At 48.3% G+C, this 20,089-nt stretch overlaps 1 protein-coding gene and 1 long non-coding RNA gene across 11 annotated transcripts in view; one reads left to right on the top strand and one right to left on the bottom strand.

Moving 5' to 3' along the window:
* Positions 1-19,542, bottom strand: part of BCOR (BCL6 corepressor) — a 68,452-nt gene extending 48,910 nt beyond the window's left edge. For 2 of the 10 annotated variants that reach the window (XM_032795766.2, XM_032795773.2), the window contains exon 1: positions 19,015-19,541. The gene's annotated coding sequence lies outside the window, so the exon portion shown is untranslated. Of the gene's footprint in view, positions 1-1,940; positions 2,090-2,258; positions 2,452-2,952; positions 3,010-3,635; positions 3,970-19,014 lie in introns of those variants that run through there. The other 8 variants (XM_032795772.2, XM_032795774.2, XM_032795768.2 and 5 more) reach the window with 7 other exon arrangements.
* Positions 4,890-10,997, top strand: LOC142045807 (uncharacterized). The gene is made up of 2 exons (XR_012654680.1): positions 4,890-5,491; positions 6,822-10,997. It is a non-coding gene; the product is annotated as an uncharacterized LOC142045807 (long non-coding RNA).
* Positions 19,543-20,089: the final 547 nt, after the last annotated feature.

Genomic DNA, 20,089 nt, shown 5'->3' with positions numbered 1-20,089 from the left:
TCCTTCAAACGGGAGGCACGGCACTCTTTTTACACATGCATACAAGCCAGTAATGGATGGTTTCCCAAAGCATATATGCTTCTCGAGTAATCTCATTTCCTTTGTCAGAGTCCACGATATGAAATGATTACTTTGTTATTTAAGGGGGAAGAATCCCAGATTGTGTGTTTAACACAACACTTCACACCCGTTCAGCGAGATTCAGGAAATAAAACGGCCGGAAAGCCCCGTTTTCTTGAACACCCCCTTAGAGAAGTCTATTTTGTAAAGCCCCATGCCTGGAACAAATGCATATTAATACAATAACACACTCCCCCTCCTCCCTCCAGAATAGTTAGCTTTCAATAATGAAGTCCACAAAAACTGCGCTGAGGACACAAAAATCTGTAGAGATTAGATAGCGCACTATCACTCAAAAGGAGTTATTTCACTGGAAAGACGGTTTCTGGACAGATTTACTGGTTTCCAGATGCACGGCTCGTAATGTTTTCAATAGAGCAGCAGCATGGAGAGTGATTTAGGGTTTTACAGACGGTTAGTAGCCGCCCCGTGCGCTGCCTCATCTGTAAGGAATGGACACAAAGTCCAAATAGATAGGGCTATGTAAAGGGGCCCACTGCTCTCCCTTTTTTAAACGGAGGGCACGAAAGGCAGACTGATATTACTCATTAGCGGAACTGCTAATGCTCCTCGTTTCCTCGCTGGAAGTGTATTATTAACATCAGCTGCGGTGCCTGAATTAAAGCCTGTCAAGCCCCTGCCATTTGCAAATAATGAAATACTAAAAATTACGTTCGCGGCTTAAAGGTTCACTGGCTCGCTGGATCGGGCAATACGAGAGATCAAACTGAAAGTGCCCAATAAAAAGGCAGCCAACGCCCGAAGTATTTAACAAAAAAAAAACCCTACGTTTCGACTGCAAGCCAAGAACCTCCCCTTCTCCGCCAGCTGCACGAAGTTTGCCTAAGGCCGAGGTGTCTGTGCCGGCAGGCTGCGTGCGGCTAGAAGCACAGACCTGCTACTGAGCGCTTGCAAAGGAAAATGTTGCAATCCCTTCTCCGAAGCAGCACTGCAGTCTCCTGAGTGTGCGAAGAAACGTCTTCTCTCCTCCCCCCCCCCCATACACAGTCGTTTCGCGTGTGCAACTGAGCAGCTTCTCTAGGGCGTGCAATATTAATGCCCTCTAACAGAACTACACTGATCCCAGTTATCCTTTCGGAGGCAGTGGCTTTGCGATCGCTTTCGGGGTCGCGCTGTGCTGTGGATACGTACGTGTGGCTGTATTTATAATCGCCGCCCTGATGAACTTTTTGTGAACTGTTTAAAAGTGGAGGTCTGTTGAACAAACAGCGGCGCCACTGCCAGCCATAATTTCATTGCAACAAGCAAGAGACTTTAACTCTTCCGATTCCTTTTTTCCCCTCTGCGGACAAGGGGTCGCAAGATGAAGGAGGGTGACCCACAGCCCGGGGATGGCTCCACTCAGCGTTACAAATAATCCACCTCCCCCAGCACCCCATTATCACCAGGCAAATCCCTCTGTAAAACCTCTGTCGCTTCCACCAACCCTGAAGCACTTAATAAGCAAATATGGGGGCTCCTGCCCTCCATTTATAGCGGGTCTACCACTCTCCCCGCAGGGAGAAATCCAGATCCTTTGGTATTTTCCTCCGCGGATCGCCCCGATCTCTAACCTGGAGCGTTGGCAGCCCTGTGCGCCTCTGTGACTGCAGCCAGGGCAGGAAAGGACGCGTTTAAACCCTTGCCCGCCCGCCCACCTGGGATCCAGTTTCCCGAACCATCCACAGACCACACCACGGCCGGCTGTTTCCAAGCTGGTTTATCCAGCCCGGAGTCAGTCGGTGCGAGACCTCGCCGCCTCCGCACAAGAGTCAGCGCTGCAGTTGCTGGCTGCTGCCATGCCGCTCTCGCGTACGTACCAGCACGGACTGGAAAGCCTGTTCCCCTCGGGGGCAGGAATTACCGAGCGCTGCTCCGCCAACTTCTCGCGAACTAGCCTGCTGCGGGAGGGGTGCCCAGCAGAATTCAGCCCAATCTGAGCGAGCACGGAATTTCCTCCCGGAGGTGTCTGGCTGGGCGAGCCCTTTGGCGCTATATATAGAGCGTGATACACACACAATTTCAGAGCAATGCCGGCGTGTGAGAACCACTTACAAACACTAAGCAGGCTCCAAGCATACCGCTGAGCAGCCCCTTTGCCCTCTTGCCCCCTTCCCCTCCCTGCCAGGCGTGCTCACTTTGCAGGGCAGCGCTGGTGCCCGGAACACCCAGTTCTCGGCGCTCTCCGTACGCAGCCAGAGCTCCGCGATGCAGAGACAGGCACAGACACATACAGCGCTGTTTGGGCATTTGATTAAAAAAGGGAAACGTTTGGGTCTCCCTCGCAACGTCAACAGACTTTTGGCAGCCATTGACGCCAGCAGCAGCGGCGAAGTTTTGTTAACACACTCCTGGCTTGGAAACTAGAAAAACCCGATGCCGGGGGCCAGGGGACGCCGCCGCTCATTCTTGCCTCTTGAAAGCCAGTGCAAAGTGGTAGCGGCTTGCCCCTCCCCCCGCCTTCCCTGGAGTCACTATTGTGAGGACGTCTTCTTGATTAGGAACAAGTGGAAAAGGTGAAAGCAGGGTAAGGAAAGGAGAGGAAGCCCGGCTGGGGACAGGCAGCTGCAGAGAGCCAGGAAGGGGAGAGAATGCAACGGCGCACGAGTTCCCTTTTGGCGCCTTTACTCTTTCCACCTCCAGCTCCTTCTGGCAGCTCGCCAGTTTCCACTGCAAAAGCCACAGACCCACCCTCGGTGCGACTGCAGGCGGCTAGAAAGCTGCATGGGTTAAAGTCTGCGAGTCATGTAGTAAGCGAGTGGCACCGACAGAATAAGAGGTAGTTAAACAAACAATCTGGCCCTCGGAAATGAAAATAGCGCAATAAATTACCCCGTCCTGATTGTCTCCAGGCCACTGGAAGGATCATTTCTAGGTTTGTGAAAATCCCTAAGAGAAGTGAAAAGCAATTGGGGATTCACAGCAATCGACTTCGATTAGACCAAACTGTTCAGCCGGACTTTGATTTATAGGACAGAACTCCTGCAGTATTTATAAGCTTAAACAGGGACACAGCTACTTATAAACGTGTTTAGCCACCTCGTTTCTCTTATACCCATGGCTAATATATTTACTAATTATACAATTACTGACGGTAGAAATTAATTTAAAGACACCATATTGCACAGTTTAGGATACCTAGTGTACAACTTTGGGATCGGCGGTCCAATATTAGACAGGCGGTTAAAGGGGAGGTTTTTCTTTAAATAAAAAATACCCAAGGTATATTTTGCAAGATCTACACAGCATCACTGGTTTGACACACATTTTGCAAGCCAGGCTAGGAAGCAGCAGGCTAAGTAGCCGCCGCATGGATCTGCGGATTAGAAAAAGAAGTTTGACCTTTACCCAGGACGTGTGGCATTTCATTTAACTATAAAACTAAGTACAATGTGCCAGCTAGGTCTCTAAACCGATTTAAAATACATATTGAGTCATGCACAACACTAGTGCATTTAGGTTTAAGAAACACACACACACGAGGGTCGGTGTCTATTTTAAGATTTTAAAACGACCTCTTTACTCTGCGTGTTGACTCCTCTTTCCTGCCGAGGCTCCCACACAGTCACGTGTAGCGAGGCTATCAGGACTTTCTACCGTGTAAACAAAACGCGGCGGAGCCATCTGAGGGCAGCCAGAGCTGCTACTCGGAATCAGCTACGTTGGGAAGAGGACGGGGACAGGGGTGCGCCCAGAGGGACTCCACCCACAGACAGACGCTGCAGCCGCGGGAGGGGGAAGTGGGGAGGCAGAGATGACTGTGGCCTCTGTCTGCGGCTCTCCAGCTGCCAGCGATTGGAGTCGCGGGGGAGGGCCGCAAAGGGCAAGCCCCCACCCTTGGGGCAGACACGGAGGATCAAAGGGGGGAGGGGTATGAGGGATTAGACATTGGAGGGCAGAGAAGAGTGTTTCCCACTAGGGCGAAGGACACGAGGGGCTCCCAGGGGCGGGAGACGTGGGGAAGGAAGGAAGGCAATGAGGACTTCAATCGATCCCCATTCACGGCCAGGCACTGTCCCCCTGCCTGACCCAGTGACGATTCCCTGCCCCATGAGGGAGCCCTCCCGCATGCACCCCTTCCTCCGCCTCTGTGCGTGATCAGGGGCGCGGGCAGGGGGACCCTTCACCGCCAGATGCGCCCAGGAGGAGGCAGAGCAGCAGCGCTTGGTTCACGTGTGTCTGCTCCGCTCGGTCTCTCTCGCGCGTCCGAGCCTGCTACAGAAAGTAACTCCGCGGCTGTAGCCTCGCTCCCCCACCCCAGCAGCTGCCTGAACTACCAGGCGAAGCGGTGCTGAGCGCTCTCAGCCATTTGCAAACAAAAGTTTTAAATTAATGATAAACCTGGGATCGGCGGAAGGGCGGCGGAGAGGAGGCCAACGAGGGAAAGTTAAAATGGCTGGCGATCCTTCAAATAACCCTGGCCGTCTTGCCCACGTACGCGACAGAGTCCCAGCCTTCCCTGCCAGCGCTGGGGAACCACCCCACCTACTTTAGGGGGAACCCCGCGGCAAAAAGGGCGGGGAAGGGAGCACCCGGATCACTTTGGAGCGTTCACAGACTTGCCGGTGTCTGCAGGTTATTAGATCTGGAGCACGGTGAAGCACATGCTTGAGCCCCCCACTGAAATACATCGAGGAGGTGGGGGGAAGGACATTTTATTTGCTGAAGCAGAGACACAGCTGGCACCCAAGTTGGGGTTGTTTAAGGTGAAGAGAGGCCTTGACACAGAGGAGCGGACCCTCCACGGGCCACCCTGTGAGAGTGTTATAAGGGTCACCGCCGAAACGTGTACTTGGCAAGCAGTAAGTAGCGATACCAGTTCCATTGCGCTTCTGCGTCTCTCCCCCCGCCCCCGCCACACATTTCCCTTGTGTGAATGGCGGAGCTGAAGCGGAAAAGGCTTCGGCTCCACGCGGGGGAGGGGAGGGTTCTAGAGTGTAAATCGCGAAGGGCAGCTTCGCATTTCATCCTGCCACTTCTCCAGCAGCGACATTAATAACGCCTTCTCCTCCTCCTCCTCCGGGGAGGAGATGACTGGGGAGAGAGGCAGCTAGGCGGACATGCTTGCCGGAGAAGGGAGCTCCTGCACCATACGCCAGAGCCACTAGATCTGAACCCCTTTTATCGATAGCCCTTAGCCACCGTCTGGCCCCCCTTTCCAAGCGATAGTTTAGGCTCCCTGTGCCACCGACCCCCTCTTCTGCATCTCTCACTTCCTAGACTGTCCGCGCCATTTTAGAGACACAGAGGAGCGAGGGTTTCCGCTGCTGCTGCCAGAGACAACAGGCAGCAGCCGAGCCTGAGCTGCGCAGGAGGAGCAATAGGAGAAGAGAGATAGATACAGACGGCCTGGCACAAATGTGCATTTCAGGTAATTAAGCTAACATTGCATCCGCCGAGCGCAGTCTCGGGGAGAAGGGAGAGCGCGCAGGGCCGCCCCCCCCCCTTAACCCTTCAGAGTCCTTACAGCTCAGGAGCTTTCTATGCTGGGTTGACTTCGTATGGCTATTGCTTTGAAGAATAAAAAAAACATCTTTAGCCACCTTTCCTCCACACACACGACTGGCTTTGGCAAGGCTCGCTGCGCACGTCTAATTCCGCTCCCTTTACAAAGGCATTTTCCATCTCCCCCCTCTTCCCCGCTTATTTTGCTGACAGGAAACTTCAGGTTGGAAAAAAAATACCCCACACACATTGAATAGATAAGTCCGCCTGTTTCTGTGAGAGCCGAGCGAAATGGTGCATTCATTTCCGCAGCGTTATCTGGCTATAAATACCACCGTTCTGGGCCCCTTCTCCCCACACAGCACCCTCTGCTAGAATGATTAATGGGACATACGCCCTTGGTTTTCCTCTGAGCGCCCCTAATCCACGTTGCTTTCTCTCGCAGTCACTAGCTCAAGCTGTACCATACGGTAGAGGAGGACCCCCACACACACACTCCCTCCGCAGTATCCACGGGGGACGTTAGCAGATATTGATCAGGGACGAGTTGATTTTGCATAATTGTGGCTGACAGTGCCTGTGGTTCCCTCATTTACGGAGCAACAGCTTTGAGAGGCTGATTGATTAGGAGCAGCCCCTCCCCCCCTTTCCCCAGACAGACACACAACCCATCACCAAGAGGAGGCAGTTTGAAGGCGATTCTCTCCGGAGAGAAAAGCAGCTCCTCATTATACAGCAAATGGCCGGCGCGCAGACAGCGAGATATTAAACTTGGTCCCCTGTCTAGCATATCTAGCTTAACTAGCCTGGGGTCCGTCTGCTCCCTGCAGGACTTTGTCTATGCAGCGAGGTTTGTGGGGGGCGAACTCAACTGCACTCTTTTAGGCACAAGATAGTTCTATTCAGCGATCATTTAAGACAAGCGCTTGGGAAGTTGGAGCGGCTTATAAACAACTCAGTCGGCGTATGCTTAGCAATACTTGAAGAGTACCGCCCCGCCTCAAAATATATATAGTGTTTCCAATGCGACTGTTTCCCCCTCCAGGGAAATACTTTCCGAGTACTTCTGAAAATCACGGAACATTTTAGACAACGGTTATAAACAAGGAGCTGCGTGCACAGCTATACGTTTTTACATAACTACTGGTCCCAAACCCTCACATCGTCTTCTCCAAACCGTGTAAAGAAATAGTTATCCTATAGAGAGCAGGTAGAGATGTGCCAGTCATTTGATTTTACAACTCTTGTTCAAACAGCCGAAACGTACGTTTATCACGTGAATGCGAAAGTTACTGTAAACGCAACGTCAGGCTTTCTATACAAAGGTTTGCGATGTTCCTCTGGGTTAATACCCCCCAGTTGTATGAAGACTCACACAGACGTCGGTCGTAGAGAGAAAGACTAAGGACCATTGCAATCTCTTCTTTTTCATCTTAGAACTCAGCACCGAAACAAAGCACTGAAGCAACTGCTATGCAGATGGGCGCTATGAATTTTTGCTGCTGCTTAGAGCTTTAATTACTCGCTCTTGATCCGTGGGACTACGACACTACACCGCCAAGGTTAAAATGCCCTGAACAGCTCTGAGCAGATGTGAGCGAGTTGGCAGACGCGCAAATGAGGTCTGCCTCTAAGCACGATAACAAGTGACTAATACATTGCATATCTCTGAAAGAAAATTATTTTTCTCTAATTTGCATTAGCTTTTTTTAAAGCCAGCGACAGTCCCACCGCAGAGGCAGCACTATAATCCTGGAAATACTGCTCCGTGACTTTAAAAGATTTGGAAGAAGGAAGAGAGTGCCAGTATTTTGGCGATCTAGACTTGTTTATCTTTCCACCTTAGCTTCAAGGCGAAACTAGTTTCGCAAGTAATGTTCCTACAGAAACGACATACATCATATAAAAAGATTAATTTATAGCATTGACGCTAAGATTATTGAATTACTGTTGGAGTAACTTCCGCCGTCAACAGCACATTATTCATAAAGACCCGACAGTATATGGAGGGGAGAGACTGAAGATAGATAATAAAGGCAGTCACCCTTAAACCAAGAGTATACCCACTGTGTGAAATTTTGTCTTTCTAAAGGGTTCCAGGCCAAAGGAAAATAGATTTTAGAGGTTACTTTGTGTGTAAAAACATAAGGATTCTCTGTTGCGGTTAAAACTACCTAATTTGAAAATATAGGCCAGATCCTACAGTTCTTAATCATACAAAACTTCCTCTGACTTTTGGGAGACTTCCATAAAGGCTGCGGGCTGGGTTTGGATACATAAGGAAATCTTAAGGACAGACAGAATCAGGTAGTAAATTTCTCTTTAAGTTTTAAAGCCCTTGTTTTAAGAGATCTAGCCTGACCAATTACTTTCTCCTTTTTACTTTTTTTTGGAGCTGTTTTTGACCCAGAACCTTACATACCGTCCTGACAACGTACTGTCTAGTTGATCAGAGAATGCCTACAACTGATCTCAGGATAACAACTTGGTTTTACAGCAGCACCTGCATTAAAAACAAAGGATGCGATTCACCATACTGTTTTGAGAAATGCTGTCCAAGTTGGAGTCATCTCACATTATCAGCTCAGTCCAAGGGAAATTCAGATCATCATCATCCCATGTGTACAATCCCCTGCACCACAGGTCCTGCTTTTCTTCTCACGGAATTCAAGGGGAACTTTGCTATTGCCTTCAATAGGATCTGGCCTGGTATATGCAAATTTAAGCATTCTACCCACTTCCAGGAAAGGGAACAGGGTTTAGTAGCCAACATTTATTTTTGGCCAAATTCCAAGCTGGTTTAGACTCCAAGCAGCCTGCTGTTGTCCCTGCGTTTGCCCTTGCTGTCAGCCAGGGCAGAATCTGACCTTTAGACTCTCAAGCTTAAGAAAAGGAATTGAAGTCATTTTCTAGTCCCTTGTTTTAGAGAGACCCTCCACTCCAGGAAGAGCTTTTCCCCTACAGGTGTGTTACTCAGCTGCGATAGCAAGGAGGTCTGTCTGAAATTTAGCCCAGGTATGTGCACTCAAGTTATGATGAGAAAAAAAAAATCACACCTCTCTCGAACTATTACATTAAAAAGCAACACACACACACCCCAGCCCAGCTCAGCTCATTAGTTCTTAATCCGCGCGGCAGCTATCTGTGCGAGCGCTCTGAAGTGCTACTGCTGCCCGCATAGTGAGAGCTTTGTTGTAGGTGCCGAAGAGGCGCAGGCTACTCGCGCTCCAACAGCTGTCACATTATTTGCACTAGCTGTAAACAGCCTTCACATTCCCCCCCCCCCCACCGCACAGTTAAATCCAGACTAACAATCCACAGTTCGAGATCAAACCAACAACAGCAGCATTGTGTCTGCCTTCAGTGTTGTAGCATCAACTGCTGCAGCTGGTTTTGTCCAAACAAGGAACCTCCTCTACCCTACTCCTACTGTGGAGAGAACCGTGTTTGTTTCATCCGATTTTTCAAACAGAATCTTGAAGCTGTCCGATACAGTGGAGTTCCTTTTATTAATTTCCCCACCAGACGATATTTCGGTTTTTCTCCAAACTCGAGACAGACCAAGCACGCGCACACACTCTTCTCCTTGATAATAAAGTTTTGTCACAACTGCAATTGTTTTTTATTTCCCGTCAAAAGAAGCCCTAAAGTACAGCTGCAGCTTTGACTTTCTCGTGTAAAGTACGCCGTGCCCCTTACTATGTCTCTGTCATTGTAGCGCTTGGAAGCTTAAGGCCCCTTGTTCTGCTGCAGAAATGTCATGACTGAATGGATACCACTGACTGCCCCCTCCCTATACGTGTGGGGCGCGGGGGGGGGGGTGAGGACACGTTTCCTTTATTTTGTATTAAGCTGACTTTTCATAATCGTCAGTATCGGAGCAAATTGCACCCCACCTCATCTTTAAGTATAATAACCTCACTTTATGACTAAAAATATTTTTGTTATAAAATTTCCCCATCATGAAGGCCTACAGTAAAGAATAACCCTCTTTTGCTGTATTACAATACCGAATCTACATAATGGACCATTCCAGATGGCTTTGCTCAGGTTGATATCCCCAGTGACTTTAGGAGCGAGTAAGGCAACTACGATTAGATTTTAAGATATTGAGTCAAATCTGTTTGGTTTTAGTTTGACATAGCAAATGAAACGGGCTGTGTGTCATATTTACATGATGACTACCCTTGGGTTTCCTGCACCCTTTCACCTCCCTCTTGCTTTGAGCTCTGCACATATATTGATTATCCCACGATGGACATCCGTTATTGTCCCAAACACTTGAACAGAAGAAGTACTTTATTTTCTATCTGCATATGTCCAGGTAAAATAAACTGTCACCTCTACTGATTCCACTCAAGTCTTAAGAATGTTTCTAAACTGAATCTTAAATCATGCACGTGCAGTTTCTCTTTTCCTACTTTAAACTACTATTCTGATGCAAATCTGACTTTACTTGTGAAATACTCTGTACAATAATTAAGCATCAGGTTAGCTATAAGTTGCCTGCTCTTTCATTGATTACACTTGTGCACAGAATGGGAGAGAGATACCAGCACATTTTCTATTGGGATGGAAAAGGTGGAGATTTCGCTAGAACTGACAAAGTATATTTTCTCCCTTTAATTTATTCTTGGCTACAGTATGTATGATTAATTGGAATGTATATCTTTACAGAAATGTTTAACAGTAAGCCATTTTGCATAAGAGTTTAAAAATAGATTAAATTTGATAAAGAGACTATGAGAACCGGCACTGAGATGCACAATATATAGCTCCCGGATGCACAATATATAGCTTTGTGACAGGCTGCAAGGAAAGACTGACGATTTTTTGTTTTGTTTTAAAGAGCATTTTCATCTCGGCCCAGCTATTGCTATAGGTTAACGTTTCTCAAGACAGGCACAGTGGCTACTACTGACGTGGTAGGTCTGCACTGAACTTCCCAGCCAGCTTCCCCTGTAAATTATTCCAGTAGGTATTTGCAGGTTGGTGGCATCGACTATTCATTGCCTGTACGCAGCTAAAAATCTGCTTGCCTGGTAAAACCCATTGCTAACAAAACAATGTCAGCAAAGGCTGCAACACATTCTTGTGAGAGACCAGCGATTCGTGCCTACTGAAGCTCTTTCAGCACAAAGGCTTTTAGAGGAAGAAGAGAGAGGGAGGGAGGGAGAGCTCTCGTGTTTCAGGGCTGCTGTCCCTTGGGAGCCAAGAACCAAGTGTAGCTTCAATCAAATGCTCACTTCTCCTCCGGGAGCTCAGTCGGAAACCTGATCTCACTAGCTTATGCCTGCCTCCATGCATATAGGCTTGCTTTTCTTTCATACCAGCAATTTGTATAAAGAGGCGAGCCAATACAGTTTATTGAAAATGCGATCTCATAGTAATGGGTTCTTTCCATAGCTAAAATAAAACAACCTTGAAATGTCTGCTCAGGAGGGCCCTCTCCTCTTCCCCAACCTCACTAACTTATGAGGAAAGTGATAGTTTACAACTTACATCTCACATATTTTCTTCTCTGACTGGATCATCTGACTTCATCTACCAACAGATACTTTTTAATGGGCCTTTTTAAGGTTAAGTCACATAGCCATTAAAATACATTACAGCTGTTTGGTTTTTTAAAAAAGGCAGATGTACTCTGGGTCAGCTTTAGCTGTAGTCTACCTCAAAGATGCCTATGCCAACCTTCCACTCAGGCCCCCTGGCCAAGCTGTGGGAGCTCAGACCTTGCCCATCTTCCGGTAAAGACATAGGCCTTGTGGCGGACCTGCTAAAATGACTGAAGCAAATGTTGGCCACACATAGGTAGGACACAATTCACTGGACCAGAAGAAGTGGAGAAATGAGGGGAAGACCACTTCCTGCTCCATAGTACTGTTCTGATCTACCTAATTGCTTTGGCTGGAATTGGGAAGTGTTATTTCCCCAGATTTTATATCCAGGCAAACCTTGGAAAGCCAAGGTACAGTACATGGGCCTTTTTTGAGTTCCAAATTGATACCTCTATAGTTAATTGTGCTAATGAAGCCCCTACATAAACCTGTAAAGTGTTTTGATTGATATATTTGGGGATGTATGTAAAAGGTACTGCTTCCTGAAGGGCCAACTAAATTTGACCCTAACAACTATAATGGTTGGGAGTGACATGTTAAAAGTAGTTCCCACAATGAGAGCTAAGAGGAATGAATGAGGTAAGGAGATTCAGAGTGCAGTTTGTGTGCAAGCACACACACATCTGTTTACCTTCTAAAACAGTTGTGAACTATAGTACCCAGATTATAGGTGATTTTAAATACCCTCCTAAATGCTCAATAGTGTGACTCTAAAAACATGTTACTGTCTGTCTTAGCAATAATATGTGCATTAAAAGGTCCCTATACATTTAGATTCTATAGCACCAGTGGGTGGATTAAGGAACCCTGGTGGTACCTATCCAAAATCCTAAACTATCATGTGGAAGATGTTTGGGTCACAGCAGCATCAGATCTTCCAGTGAAAATGGGTTTGTCTCTGTCCCTTCTAATACCATTAAAAAGTTTTCTGAGAATTCAAAGCAATACTGAGAATCTGCCTCTCAATCCTTAATTCACTTCCATATGTCTATATGCTGCAGCATAAAAAAAAACCAAACAGATTAACATCAACTAATATCCAACCTCAGCAGAGGGAGTGCAACTAACCAAATATAAAACTGGATGAATTTAATTCTTTCCTCCTTCCCCTTGGGTACACAAGAAACCCTCACAAAGGTAGTGTCTTTGTTTGAGTATTAGTTCTAACAGAAAACATGAACCTAGATGTAATTTTAATATTTTCTTAGTTATTTAGGTAAAATGTCTATAGGGTTTAGTGCCTATACTACAGAACTACTGAGTGGTTGGACATGTACAAAAATATGATTCCTGATGATGTGTAAATGCAAATATCAATTACTTTGGAGTATTCAATTGTCCCATTGCTTGGACTTTTAAAACTAAGAACATAAGCCTAAGTATTTTGTGGTATAAAGCTATTTAAAGGCAAGGGTCACTAGGTGATATATTCCAGAGTATTTTAAATGAACACTTAAGATAAGAGTTTAATCTATTTTTTTCATTTTAATCTATTTTAAAAGTTGAGCCAGAACTCTTACATGTAACTGCTAAATGGCAGTATTGACATACCTATGCCATATTAAAATACACTGAGACGTCTGTAAAGTGAATGACAGCATAGAGCTTTATGTTATTGCAGTTTTTAATGGCATGAGAGTTCCGCATGTTTGCTAAGCATAATTTAAGGGGAAAGTTTAATTTGTGCCCTACTGGATAGAGTACTGGGGTGGGACTCAGCACACTTAGGCTCTAATCCTGTCTCTTCCATTAATCTGCTGGGTGAGCTTGGGCAAACCACTTCACTGCTTTCCCACCTCAGTTTCCGCAACTGTAAAATGGGGATAAGGATGCTGACCATTTTATAAAGTGCTTTGAGATCTACTTATAAAACACTATATAAGAGCTAGCTATTATTAAAAGTGATCTTGCTGATCATTAAGGTGATAATACATGCATGAAGTACTTACTGGTGTGAGTGCTGATGTAGAGCGGAACTTCTAGCCTACTCTCTTTCCTAAGGGTTGCATTCAACTCTATACAAAGAATTTCCAGTGTAGTTGGTGGAGTCTGTACTTTCTACTTTAATTGTTCTACTCAAATAAAGCACATGTGTGTTTACTGTCACACTAAGGAAACAAATCACAAAGGGACTTCGGAGGAGGGGATTTAAAAAAGCAAGGATTTTATTATATGGGGTTTTTTTAGAAGTAGCAATGCTTACATGACATAGAATTGGCATATATACTTTCTGTCAAAACCAGGTATTTACATTCCACTTTTTAAGAATATGTAATTTTTAAAGGGTCTTGCAATGTAAACATCTTTCCTCTCTAAGTTTCAGATTCTTAAACTCTACCCTACACTTTAACAGGTCTTTTAGTTTGCACCTATACAATAAATTTAGTTTAATTTAGCTTCCGGTCTTTAATTTTAGCAGGTCTCCTCTCTGCATGCAAATCAATATGGCAATTACCATCTAAAAGCTCGCCCAGCCCCAGGTCAATGTAAATTGATCATTGTCCGCCTTCTACAAAATAACACCGGGAGTCTGTGGTGCATAATGAGATTATACTGGAAACTGTCTTTCAGATCACAAATTATATTTTATGCTGCCAGGGTCTTCTCCAAGCGGACTTCCTTGCATGCCTAATCACAGGGCACCAAATCTATTAATATATAAAGGTAAATTTCATACAGAAAAACAGCACCAAAATAACCCCTACAATATTTTAGTATGCATTTGCTATTTAGAGAGAGAGAGGTAGTAATGCAAAAATCTTAACTTGTCCCACTGGTGAAAGATATATAGGAAAATCTTAATATCAACTGAAGGTTGTTTTGTTGTGCAGCAACAAGAAAAAAATAGAACCGCCTCCTGCAAATGAACAAAACTTCTCTAAGAGAACTGTTTTCTGTGAGCTGGTGGCCTTCTTGCTTTCTGTCCCTAACTAGTCAACTCATCCATTAAAAGGTGCTACACATGACAAAGAAACCCTTGTGAAACATTCATTAATTTCTGCTTGAAAGATCGTTCAGGCTTCTAGCTAAAGGTTCAAGTCCTGACAGCCGAAGAGGTCTGAGGGAAAGGTCGATTCAGAGTAATACTCCCTATCAGCCTCTTCGGTGAAAGGACACACGGATTACATATAGCCAGTGCTGCTCACGGACAAGGGAACTCCCCCTATCTGCAGATGAGGCCTCCTCTGCCTCTCATTATACACACACCGAGAGCTTTTCGACCTAGTTAAAAGGCGTTAGTCTGGCTCGCAGGAAGGAATCTACTTGATCTCTAAGTGGTTAGATTACTGCAAAAAGCAAGAAGTATAACATTTATCCTAGCTACCATTTATTTTTAAACAACATCAGTTTAAGGAGAAAGTGTAAAGCCTGTTGTTCATACCCTATGTGCTGCTGTTTAAAGGCCCACACTAAAATGTGCCAGAGATGTAGATGTAAGAGACAGTATCACATGTCATCTGTGTAATGAAGTGGCCTTTTGTGTACATCAGCCAACATTAAAAGGCCTGAGTAAAATAGAAATTAACTCCCTTGTCAATGGAATTACAGTATTTTTACACCCCCACTACCAGGCTCAAGGTGAGGCCTTTAGACTGAATTTGTCCTTTAACCACTCCATTTTCAAAGTTGTACGGTTCTTTGGGTGGGGGGGAGTCACAGATTTTCATTCCTATAATTCAGACATTAGTGTCATGTTGTTCAATTTTTTTTAATGGTGGCCTTACATTTATGTCTACAAATTAAGGACCAATGGGATTTAAACCTTGTGTATTGTTTTTCAATCCTAGGACTAACCAAAATTATCCATGGGTGATTCTACTGAATCTTCTAAATACTAGGTTAGAATGGCTATGAACCCTCCAGATTTTTTAAAGCCCCTGTTTATGAAGAAAGTGAAATGTTTTGGGCAGGGTTGTTATGAAATTAGCCAAATCGCAAGGTCTATAGATAAGGATTGCATCCTGGTACTGAAGGATGGGGACTCAGTGCGCATAGCACTCTAGCCTGTGTCCACCAGCCTAGTATAGACCTGAGACATACATGGATAACCACTCACACTGCAGTTTGGGCCCTCGCTTCTCCAACGTTAAGTACTTCTTTAACCTTAGAATAACCTCAAAATAGATCTGTGAGGTTTATTACGAGGTTATTTCAGTTCAGTCTCCAGATTTTTACTTGGTTTTCATGGGCTCTTTTTTTTGGATGGGGGGCCGAATTCTGCAGAGCCTATTGGTACTCGTCTCAATTAGATATGCAACCAATCTACCATTTCCGGTGTTGCTTCTATCTAATTAGAGATGTATTTAGATGTGAAGTGTAAATAAACGCTGAGCTGCCTGATGCCCTGGCTCTGCGCTGACTCCTCGGGAATATTTCCAATAAGGCTTGAGCGCCTGGAGCCAGGGCTCAGACAAAGAGGAATGAGGATGGTCTGCGCTGCAGGCAAATCCAACACAAACCAGCTTTTATCTACGGCTCTGGAGCCTTTAACTCCTTTTAATCTGCACCGCATAGGCTTACACAACACGATCGCCTGTATTCCACTGACAATGTCTTTTGACAAAAGGAAAACCCATACGCCACTCAAACTAACCCAAACAGGAACGGAAGCCTTAGTCCGTTTGCCTTTTCGGGCCACGAGGTATGACCCTCCCTGTGAAGTCCGCTGTGCTTCAAAACAACCTGAGGTAGGTTCGCCTGCCTTTCAGTGTATACATTAAACAACCCGAGGGCAGCCCAGTGCTATAAAACAAAGTCGACTCCCTCCCCACCCCCAGATCATTAGGGCTCCGGGGTGGAAGGGGGGAAGATGATACGATGTGAAGAGCTCTCGCGGAAACTCGCTTTCCTTTCGGTATTCGCCCGGACTGGTTGTGAATCTCCGCGGTGGGTTTTCCATCGTGACCCGGGGGAGGGGGGCGGAGGGACGAGATGGGGAAACACTGCGCGCTCCGCTCGCTCGCGGGGCCCCTTGCACGCCAGGCTCAGCCTGCGTGCGCCTCTCTGTGTTTGTCTGGCCCCGCACCAATCTGACACGGGGTTAACGCGCTCCTCGGAGTTTCTAAACAGAGGAAACTTCTGGGAACGAAATAATCTGGCACTCGCCTTGTAAACTCTTTTCCTGTTGTGGGAAACAGCTCTTAAAATGCAATTAGATGCATGAGGGTAAGCCCACGATCCACAGCGCTGCCCCCTTTCTCTCCCGGCTCATTTCAATCGCTTCTTCGGTTCTTTTAACCGCACCAGCCATCTAGATTTTCCTCATCTTTAAGGGTTAACACAAAATATCGCGGTGACCTTTTCCTCTCGGTCTCCCCCACTCTCCCTTTCAGGCTCCGGTTCTTGAGCTCGCAGGGAGCCTGAACGGCTGTCTAGACCGATCTATCACAGACGGACAAACAATACCAGAAGAAGCCCTCTCCTGGTCCCTCAGCCTCCGCCACTCACCTTAGAAATGGCGAAGGAAATAAAGAAACAGTGTCCGCAACATAATCCTTCACTGTACATGTGTAGCCTTCAAAACAGCCCACCTTCATGCCTGACAAATAGGATTTTGTCTGCTCTTGTAGCGTTTGCTACGACACACACTTTCTGTTCCACGATCATAATACTTAGCTCAAAGTGCCAGGGCCTTTCCTGCCCTTCGAGAACGATAGGGTCAGTGTGGAAGGCAGAAGAATAAGCCCCCTCCCCTTGTGAACAAACCTATTAACCGGAAAACTTAAATATTTCTTAATCATGCCCTTTTCACACCCATCTACAGTCAAACGAAGTGCTGCTCTGTCTCTAGCTCTCCCTAGGAGTTGCGTATTCAAGAGGGACGATATTAGAGGTGGAGGTCCAATCCTGCAAAAAACTGGGGATTAGCTAATGAGCTGTGCAACTCATTGATCCAGAGCATACTTCCTAATTAACTCTCAGTCACCTATTTGTGACAGCAATTCAAAGAGCTGAACTAGAGATAAACTGCAACCCCTGCCTGAAAAAAAAAAAAAAACAACACACACACACACCTTCCTAATCCCCTAAAAGCAGTTAAGGTGCCCGTTGCCTTGTCCTCCTCTCAGAAAAACCGACGGTTTCCACTTAAAAACTGAAAGGAAAATTAATCCGTGTACACCAATGCAATTGCACCGAATCCTAGACAAATATATAAGCACCAACGTCTCAGCGAAGAAGCCACATTAATGGACTCGCGTGACAGAAGCAGCTAGACACAATTCTCCAAGATTAACAGAATGTAAATGTTCTGCGATATGGGGGAAAATGCAATTCTGTTGGCAAAGCTGAATTAAACATCTAGTAACAATTGATTTCGGTGGCTGGTATCTGTTTCCAACGCCACAGCAAGAAATACTCAAGACTGCACTTAACACCACCTTATGGGGAGGTTTCCTTTTTATCTTTGTTCCCAGATCGTACTAGTAGGGTCGGCTACGCAGCCCTTTGCCAATCCCCACTTTTATAGGGAGCGATGACCTCTTCACCATGGAAAAGTTAATAAAGCCTTGAAACAACCAGGCTCTGCTACCAGATTGTAGGCGGGCTAAGCTCTTTTCGTTTTTAATACAAAACACGAATGCAAAGCTGCAGGCTCCGCGGAGCACATGAAAGCAACGAGCGGACTTTCTGCAAAAGATTAATTAGAAGAAATTAATACTGCAACAAGCTCAGAGGCTAGACCATTAAACACAATCCCACAGTTCGTCAGTGTTACACCAGTCATTGCCCCCCCGCCCGCAACCTCGGATCCTACACACATCGCGGAAAGAAGAAAGGAAGAGAGAGAGAGAGAGAGAAAAAAAAAGAGGAACGTGAAACCTTCGCAAATATCGCCCCCGGACTCGCTTCCTAAACATCAAATGCATGACCCATATGCTGCACAGACCAGCCACGGAGTTGGCGAGGGCTTGCAGAAAATAGACCTGTCTGTCTTCCCCCGATCGGCCTTTGATAGCAAGTTCCTATCCTCCCTCTAGTTTTCTTTCCACTAAAAACTAGCTTTAAAATGAATAAACTTCTACATCAGACTGGACCCCACACCAGCAATGATCGTTGAACGGGTAACCACGGTGACTGGCTCCCTTTCCTCCCCCCCGCGGGCCCCAGCTTCAAAGAACAAAACCCCTTTGCATTCGCAAATCAACGAGAAAACCTCACGCAGCAGCAGCTCCTTTAAAAATAGTGTTAAAAGTCCAGCCTTTACCTGGCTGTGGAACAAACAGCGCCCGAAATCCCCAGCCTCTTCCCCACGAATGTGGTCAGTCTCGCTCGGGCTTCTCCCCCAGCTGCACTGGCGTGGAGGGGAAGCCGGACGCGAGGCCCCAGAATACGTGCCCTCCCTCTCCCCTGGTCTAAAAGTGTCCTCCACCCCCTTCCCCCGGGAGCCAAGCCGTGGCGGCTGCCAGAGGTGGGGCTTTCACAGCCCTTTCCAGATCGGAAAGCGAGACACGACGGGAACCCCCCCACCTCCTCTTTCCGGCTGGGGAGCAGACAGAGCGCGATCTGCAGCTTCCCCTTCGCTTACCCCACCCTGCCTCCCCGTGGGCATCACCACACGCCAACAGCCGCCAAACTTCCACTCCGCGGCACCCACGCCCGCGAGGCGCGCCCCAGGAGGCCCCCTCGCTCCCAGCGCCTGCCGCCTGCCACCCCCTTGCCTCGCTGCCCCTTTCCTCGCCTTTGGCCCCGCCACACAGCGAGCACTCGCCCCACGTCCTCCAGGGGAGCGCCAGGGCGGGCCGGGCCGGGCCGCTCCCCAGGGCCCAGCCGCCCGCGGGAAGGGACGCTCGAGACTCCGCGCAGCACCGAGGTTTCGAGCAGCACTGACCTTGTGCTCCGGCCGGGAGAGCAGCAGCGCCGAGTGCGGCCGCCTGGGTCCCGGGGCTGTAGTCCCCTCCTCTCCCCGGAAGGGAGGCTCAGGCTGGGTGGATGCAAAAAGTTTGCTGCTCCCCTCCCCCTCTCGGGGCGTGTGTCCGCGCTGCGGCGCTGGGCTGGCGGCGCTCCGTGCGGCGCAGGCGGCAGCGGAGGTTGGCGGGGCAGGTGGCCGCCGCGAGGGCTGCGCTGCTGCCTGGGCTCCACTGCCCGCGAAGCTCACTCGGGCTGCAGGCGCTGGGCTGGCAGCGCCACGTTGCTGGCTGCTCCGGGCGGAGTGTCCCCTGCCGGCGCCGGCTGCCCTCCTACATCGCGCTCCCGCCGCGGGGCCGGCGTCTCCAGTGGCCTGGCTGCGGCTTTGTGTGTGGGGTTGGGGATTTAACCCCCTCCGCCGGGAAAGCCGCTCTTCCTCCCCTTGCCGCTGGGAGCCCGGACTCCGTGTGCTGCACGCCGCGCTCCCCTCACATCCCCCCTTCCTCCTCCTGCTCCTGCTCCAGCCGCCGCCTTCCCCCCCGCGGGCGGGCGGGCGCTGCGCTCAGGGAGCCGCCGCCAACAGCAGCAGCGCCGCCACCGCGCTCTCCCGGAGCAAGTTACCCCCCGCCCGCGATTCCCTTCCGAGGCTTCTCTCGTCCCTTAATTGATTCTCTGCCTGCCCCCGGCCGGCCGCTCCCCCTTCCCGCCCTGCGGGCTGGCACTCGGCCCCCTGCCCCCGCCCCGAAGCTGAGGGCGTCCCGGGGAGACTCCGCGCTCTCCTCAGCCAGCAGCGGCTGAGAGGAAAGTGGCTCCCCCGCCTGCGCCGCTGCTCCCCTCGCTCGCTACCCAGAAGGCCAGTGGAGAACCGCAATTACCATAAAGCTCCGCTCACTCTGCTCCACCAAGCTGTCAAACCCCGGCAGCGGCAGCAGCTCGCTCAGGCAGACCTCGCGCCGGGTGCCGCCGGAGAGAGCCCCGCTCCGCTCCCGCGCGTGGCGTGGGCTCTGGGCCCCCTTTCCGCGGCTCCCCCCGCCGCGCACCTTTCAGTCTCCTCTTTC

The sequence above is a fragment of the Chelonoidis abingdonii genome, chromosome 1, assembly GCF_003597395.2.
Source record: "Chelonoidis abingdonii isolate Lonesome George chromosome 1, CheloAbing_2.0, whole genome shotgun sequence".
NCBI lineage: Eukaryota > Metazoa > Chordata > Testudines > Testudinidae > Chelonoidis > Chelonoidis abingdonii.
The sequence above is the reverse complement of the archived record's forward strand: the minus strand, read 5'-3'. Positions and strand labels throughout refer to the sequence as shown.